This window comes from Notechis scutatus, chromosome 2 (assembly GCF_049901735.1).
Source record: "Notechis scutatus isolate UNSWTSFEM ecotype Mainland chromosome 2, rNotScu1.2, whole genome shotgun sequence".
Lineage (NCBI taxonomy): Eukaryota > Metazoa > Chordata > Lepidosauria > Squamata > Elapidae > Notechis > Notechis scutatus.
Window position 1 is genome coordinate 183,183,411 of NC_142010.1, and position 8,124 is coordinate 183,191,534.

An 8,124-nucleotide genomic window follows, 5' to 3' on the forward strand; every position below is an offset into this window, starting at 1 on the left:
CAAAAACCCAAACAAAACTAGCATGTGGCATCTTAGCATTGTGAATTTGTATAAATTCTGAACCTAAAAGACAGAGAAGACTTGCATTTTTGAATTCATGTTTCTCTCTCTCTTTTGGGCAACTGTACAAAGCAAACAAAATATTCTAAAGGGAGCAGTTAAGTTGCAAGGACCTCTTGAAGACTTAGTGTATTTCCAGAAAGGCTGAATGTGCTTTGTAAAGAAGTATTTGCTTTCCTGTTAATTAAGGAAGGGTATTGTGTCTTGCTGATGTGCTCAATAAGAGTTTCCCTTATTCTGTCCCTTTACTTTTTTTGTGGGTTGTCTATGAGATGGATTTTGGAGTATAAATGTTTACAACTTGCTACAGTTTTCATTTTTTCAATTCATTTGACGTATATGTGCAAAATCAGTACTCATGTATAGATTGAACAATTTCCAGATGCTTTTTTGCAATATTTAATAGGAGAACATATGCTTTTCTTCACGCTTTGATTCCCCCCAGCCCACCCTCCATGTCAGTTTATCCTCTGGTATATAAAGATTTTAAGAATGGCTGCTCTCAGTGATGCAATCATGTTATGTCCATAACATACTATCAAGATTTTAGTTGAAGCCTTTAGCTCAGTCATTGGGAACTCCTGTTTTAGACCAATAAATATATGGTCAGATTTTATCATTCAAGGCATTTATTTCATTAATTATGAAACGCATTTTCATAATTGAGCCTAGAAACATGGATCAGCATGAATTGTATTGTTTAATAACATTGGAAAGGATCCAATCTGGGTTGGACACCAGAACCAGAGGTTTAGTCTTCTGAGCTTTCGGATTTGTGCTGGAGCCCATCCTCAGGGAACTTCTCTCTCACCATAGTGTATTTTTGGAATAAACATTTAAAACTTATTTATATACTTATAAACTTTCCTTTTTAAATAAAGTTTCCTTATTGAAAACTAAATTTTCTCATAATTTTCTTAGTAAGGGATACTTATCTCAATGAAACAGTGCTTATTCATTAGGTTAAGAACAGAATATAAGCATTTCCCATCTAATCCAGCCAATTCACTTTGTTTCCTCAATTGTTGCTTAAAGGAAATAAGCAGTATGCCATCTGGGTGAACAGTCCCCTTACCAAAGGGATATGTAAATCCCCTACAAACACTTCCTGTCCTAAAGGAAGGATGACTGCTCTTTACAGGAACTCAGAATTCAAGGGTAGAGCCAGCAACAACATTAGGAGGATATAAATGTCAGTCAATTTGTCTCACACACTTTCATAATCCCATTTTATGTAGTTTAACTAAAGAACATCACCCTGTTTATACTTTGCCCTAGTGAAATGTCCACACTGGGTTTAAAATGTGCATCTACAGTAAGAGGTGTTTGCATTACTATTTCTTTATAGGTTTAGAGGCAGAGAGAGATTTGTGAAGTCAGATTTAATTTAAACTCAAGATACATACAGTTTTGGATACAAAATAAAGAAAAATAATATTGAATACATTTACCGTTATTTTGACTGATCTCTAAGCATTTGTCTTCCTGATCTTTCAAAATGCTAGAAGATACTGTTAGTGTGGCCTCCTACAGTATGCTTGGAGAAGTATTGGCCAGAAACTGTACCTGAAATCAGGACAGCATGCAGACTTCTTGTTGAGTCCTTATCTGAAAATGCTTTTTAATCTTTGGATTAAAATTCGGGCAATCTCTGAGGGCAATGATGTTGGCATCCTAACTTGCTTTGGATTATTTTAAATGATCCCCAACACCTAGGGATTTCCATGAACTCAGTTTTTCCATGGTTGGTCTAATAGCTACCTGTTGTTGACATGTGATTATTGTAAAGGCCATTCTGTGGCAAATATCACAGCATTGTTAGGTTTTGCAGGATCCAATCAGGGTCAGTCACTGGGACCAGAGGTTTAGTCTTCCGAGCTTTCAGGCTTGTGCTGGAGCTCCATCCTCAAGAACTTCTCTCTAGTAGAGTGTATTAAGTTTTCCACTCTTCTCCTTTAAGTCTGATGTTCCAACAATACTTCTACTAATGCACGTATATTAACTACCTGGAACTTTTAGGACAAAATAATGCAGTTATTGATACAAAGCCCAAATCTGTCAGTGAGTTATGTTCCCTTTCCCTCATTATTCTATAAAATCTACCTTCATGGTTGAAGTTGCCATTACATCTGCCCAATGCTGAATATTTTAGAATGGTTCCAATATGTAAGGAGAATACTTTTGAAAGAAGGGAGAGTATGGTGAATAGAAAACTCAGATCTTTCTCTTGCTGAATTTTAATTTAATTATAAGGGCATTTTGCCAGCCATTTGCATTTACAATTGGAAGTCATTGAAATAATGGTAACTTGAGTGCTTTATTGAACCTTATTGCATATGATTTTCCTGGAAAAATATTGCTAAGCTGGAGTCTTTCTCTTTCATTTACCCAGGATGGGGTCTGTATTGCTAACTCAAAATGCTACTTTCCCATCCATTTTATTTAATATTTTTATTTATTAATTTATTACATTTATATGCATCCCCTCTCACTGTTGAAGTGATTCTGGGTGGCTTATAAAATTATAACAGGATACATATAAAAACAGCTAGAATTAGTAAGAATTAAATGAGTCAGTAGAAAATAGTACATATCTGAAATTGACTGTCTCCATTTCCAGTCCTTACTCTGTCTTGGTTGCCCCTGTTCCCAGTAAGTGTTATTACTTGGTTTCTCTTCAAGGTTATGATAGCCTAATATAATTTGCATGCTGAGAGAGTGTCCTTGGATAGTTTCTAAATAACAAGAAAATCATTACTTAAAAACTGGTATAGTTAAATATGACTTAGAACTGTCTCATTCATGGACTAGGAATGAGATGAAGGCAAAATTTTGGTGACATGCCAGAAAAAATGATGTTGCCATGGCGTGCTGATGCTGTAGTTAGGTGCATATGAAAAAAAGCTGAAAGAGAGAGAGATAGAGGGATAGGGAGGGAATGAGTGAGGGGAAGGAGAGAGAGATTTTGTGTTTTCAAGTTCATTTAGAGCTGCATATTATAAATAAATGTCATTTCCTGATTCAATGTTTGCCAGATAATTCTATTGGAGAATAATGCTGTGAATCCCTTCATTATAGCACATCCCAATGAAGCTAGGATTTATGCTGTTGGGATCGGCATCTTCAGAGGTCAAGCACGATGGCTCAATCATAGTACATATCTGAAAATTGTCTGTCTCCATTTCCAGTCCTTGCTCTGTCTTGGTTACCCCTATTCCCAGTCATAGGGGAGAAATGAAACTAAACACCATTCACTAGAGAAGGAAATGGCAACTTATTCCTATATTTTCAAGAAAGCCCAATGGACATTCAAAGCAAGATCTGTATTAATATGACATTGAAAAAAAACTTCTTCAGCCCTGACTGGATGGTGGAGAATGGATTTATATTCCTTGCAGACAGCTGGTCATTTGCATTGTTTTAGAGCAGGGGTCTCCAACCTTAGCAACTTTAAGACTTATGGACTTCAACTCCCAGAATTCCTCAGCCAGCGACTTTAAGACTTATGGACTTCAACTCCTAGAATTCCTGGCTGAGGAATTCTGGGAGTTGAAGTCCACAAGACTTAAAGTTGCCAAGGTTAGACACCCCTGTTTTAGAGAGTCATTGAGGCCATTTTGAGGTTTATCTGTGTCCTCAGAGTCACCTGCATTACGCAGATGTTTCAATCATTACCCAAACTAGGTAACATCATCAGTGCTAGTGATGATAACTGCAAAAAAACAACCAAGCTCAGAGAGCACCAAGGACAATTCAATTCCTGCAGTGCAATTACAATTGTCCAAAATCCGACTGCATCTATTTGGGGTGGGGTGGGGTGGGGTGAATCACATGATTGCAGCAGTTTCTAAAAAAAATACAGGCTTCTAATTCTATACCACACACTTACTTGCAGCACAACAGATTAGGGTACATAAGAAATTAGAGTGTACTTAACTTTATTTCATATTGGGGATTTGCAAGAACGATGGCAAATTCTACCTCTAAAACAACAGTTTGCTGCCTGAAAAGTTAGGATGTCCCAAGAGCAAGCGTGGATCTGCTTTACCATTTGGTTTTTGCTGATTGAAAAAACTTCTCTTGTAGGCTAATCAGCATGCTTTACAAAGACATGTGCCTGAAAAGAATCCACCATGCCATTACCTAGAGAATAAAAATAAGGAGTTAAAAATTCAGTTCAGAAAAACAACAACCCTGCTTGAATATTTTGGAAGAACAGTGGGTTTTTGTTTTTTTGTTTTGTCCCCTAGAATTGTTTTGGTTACCTGGAAAATATATTTGCTTATAGCAGTTTTAAAAGAAGATCCCTTGATGATTTTCAGGAATGAGGTAATCCTCAACTCCAAGAAAACCAAATTGGGCCTGTAACAAATGAACAAAAAGTTTCTTGATTTGAGGAATGATCAAGATATGCAGGCAGTCAAAGGTTGTAGCAGGGTGTTTTAAAATTTCTGATAGGTACAGCACAGCATGCTATTTAAAACAAGATATATCTCGTGGGATTCAAAAGCATCTAAAATTTGTAAAAATAAGAAATAGCGCCAGCTTAAACCTGAGTTATTTTTCTGCACATACCTTTAGATTAGACGTCAAGCAGAGAGGCAGAGGATAAATTTATTTCCAGAATTTGAATAATTCTATTCACAATGCTATAGGGAACTAATGCATCAAATGCTGCTATTTTCACAGACATATAGATTACTAATATGTAGTTGGATAGGAGATCACTAGAAGTCTAGATATTTTACCTAACTATTGAATGCTATCAGTCACTTTTTACATTACTTACTATAATGCAATGTTTGAATTTGTTGAATTTTTCAACCCATCAATTCCCCCCACCATGTATCAGTCCTATATGATAGGCCAGACTAATAAACCAATACCATATATTGTACAGGACTAAGAATGGTGGCCTAGTGATGAAGATGCTCATGTCCCACTCGGAAGATTGAGAGGTCAGTCCTAGGTTGTGGCAGATGTATCTCTCCTAGGGCGCAAAGAAAAAGTATCTGCTGTGAACTCTACGGGGCGTCATGAATGGCCTCCGTATAGTAAATGCTCAGATCCACTCAGTTGCCCTGACTCTACCCAAATTAAGGGATTACAGGGTCATAAAAAGGGATTTTTATATAGACCGGGACTACTTTTATTGTGATGTCTATTGTAACAGAATCTTGCAAGTCTGAATGTGCTTCCCTCTTCCCTCCCCTTATCTTTGTGTGAGACTTTTCTCAAGTTGTTTTCTTGGCTTAGGCTCAAATCCCACTTATCTGACGATTGCCTTGGTAGTGGCTGTGCCTTCCATCCTTCAAAAGGCCATTCCCTATGCCCTCTAGAGCCTGGCACATTTTGTGCCTGGATGCATATTTTAATCGAATGAGAGTACTTGTTACCTAGTGACTTTTCTTGGCAGCACCTCAAAGTGCCTTGCCATTGTCCTTTTCTGAATCCCCTTTTCATTTCCCTTTCCACTGTAGACTGTAGGCTGGGATTTCCCACAATTTCCCATCTAGGTACAGTACTAATCAGATCTGGAAGCTTTGAAGTGGAGGGGGAATTGACAGCTCGTATTACTAGCCGGAGACATGTAACTTTTTGTATCAGACCTGAAAGCTTCTGAATCAATAGGTATTCTGTGACCTCCAGATGCAATGACTGAGTCAGAATGTCAGAGCAATTATACTCTGCAGAACTACACAGCGTTCCATGATTTGTTGGGTGGCATTCTGGATTAGGAAGTGAGGATGGAGATTGCTGAAGTTCTAGAAACCCTCATGTGACTTTTGTGATTTAAAAACAGAAGGGACCCCCTTTCTATTACTTTGTTTATCTAAACTAAGACAACTTCTACAAATCTCTCTCTCTCTCTCTCTCTCTCTCTCTCTGTGTGTGTGTGTGTGTGTGTGTGTGTGTGTGTAAAAATATAAATAAATAAATTAGGGGGGAGGGGGAATTCTGCTTGAGATCCTGAAATTATGTACATAGTGGGATAATTAAGTAATTTAATTATTGGTCTGGTTCAGGTCAGGTTACCCTCCTATGACTGCACAGAATTGAAGTAGAATGGCTGTTTTGAAAGTTGGAGATTCAGATTGCCAAAATTTCAACATATTAGGGAACAATTGTTTCATCCTGAGAATTATTATTTTAAAAAGCAGGCAAAAATATGAGTAATATTTATACCTTGTTTGGTCACCTCTCCTAGTTCCTCGAACACAGATAATTCTGTAGCATGGATGGTTCATTTTTGACATTTTCTTTTATAATCACCATCTGGTAATTTTTGCCAGAGGTTAAAAATCTGATTAAAATAATAATTAATAATAATAATACTACAGCTACTGATCTCCTTGTAAATCCCCAATCTCGTTCGGCTTTGCCTCTTTAGAGGCAGTGGAAGAAGAGTGAATGGCTACCCCAGGCTTGAGAGACTTCTCCTTTATGTTAAATTTTGTCTGGAAATGTACATTTTCTTTTGATTCCCTGAAGAATGATTCCTCTCCATACTGTTCCCCCCACCTCCCCAGGCCTTTAACCAGCTCTGAAAGGTGAGCAGATCAAAACAGTCAGTTCTGGAGTTGCTAGACAACAATGCACCGAATACAGATGGAAAATTCATTATTCCTCTAAAAACAAATAAAAATGAACAAGCCAAAGGCTTGTTTAATGGCCTTTGGGGCTGGGCTGGATGGAACATCAGGAGCTATTTACGTATCTCAGCCCTGTTGTTTATTCTGCTCTATGCTGTACTGCGCTCTGCCAGCTCTGGGCTGTGGGCTGGTTTAATTCTCATGCAGCTCACAGCTGCTTTAACTCAGCTGTACTAACAGTGAGCACTGCATGCCAATATTTCTCTCCCACTTTTCAAGCAGGGGACTATGGAGAGATAATTCTTGAAGAAGTTTATTCTAGAAAATCATGTATTATGTATTATATACTTCTTATGTGCTGCGTAATAATGCACAATTGTCATGTGTTACAGTTGTGGGTAGAACTTCATAATAATTAGGCAGCCTGTATCGAACTGGTTGATTATAGTAATAAAGAATTAAGCCAATCAGAATCATTGATGCGATGGGCAGCTGCAGAAAATAAATGAATGAATGAATGAATGAACGAATACATAAATAAATGTTCATTCATTGATACTTGGAGCATCTTATCACAAATTTTAAGGTATATAGGCAGAACACTAGATTTGACATGTTATAAACTCACGTTTCTAAGGTAAAATCACATCAAAAGTCCCATGCAGGATTAAAGATCCCCAAACTCCTTGGGTTATTGACCACTTCATAAAGTTTCAGTTTGTTCATCAACCTCCAAACAATTGTTATATGAACATAATTTAATATCTGCTACTTTAACTAACAGTACTACAAATAATAGTTAACAATACTGACCTCTTGCATAATGCCATTCATCTTTGCGAGTCGATTTTGACCGCTTGGGAAACCATGATGATCATCCTGCAGGAAAACTTGCAAGCAAGGTCTGGAGATAAGGCACTCAGAAAAGTAAATTATATTCATTTTTTGCATACTTACAGGATAATAGTCATCATGGGCACCAAGTAGCTACTCATCCCTGAAAATATATGGAGATACAAATGAGGGGTCCTTGGTATTCTCCGTGCTTGCTTGTTTTCTTGCAGATGTTTCATTACCCAGCACTGATGATGTTACCTAGTTTGGTAGGTAACATCATCAGAAAATGAAACATCTGCAAGAAAACAAACAAGCTCAAACAACACCAAGGACTCCTCATTTCAACCCTGAGCTACAAATATTCTCCTTTATAGATACAAATGAATTTCATAGTGATCCCATCTGTTTAGTAATGGCATGATAGTGTAATTCTGATTTTACTGTTTCAAGGTTTTTTTTTCCTGATAACACTCAATAAACAAAGCAGATTTTTGACCCTTAAGCAGCTTTATCTTCTAGGAGTGTCAGACTACAACACCTATCATCCCCAATGGCCTGGAATGATGGGTGTTGCTGGAAAGCACCATTTAGGGGAGGGCTTCTTAAACAGTGTCTCTGAGATCCCATGCTATCA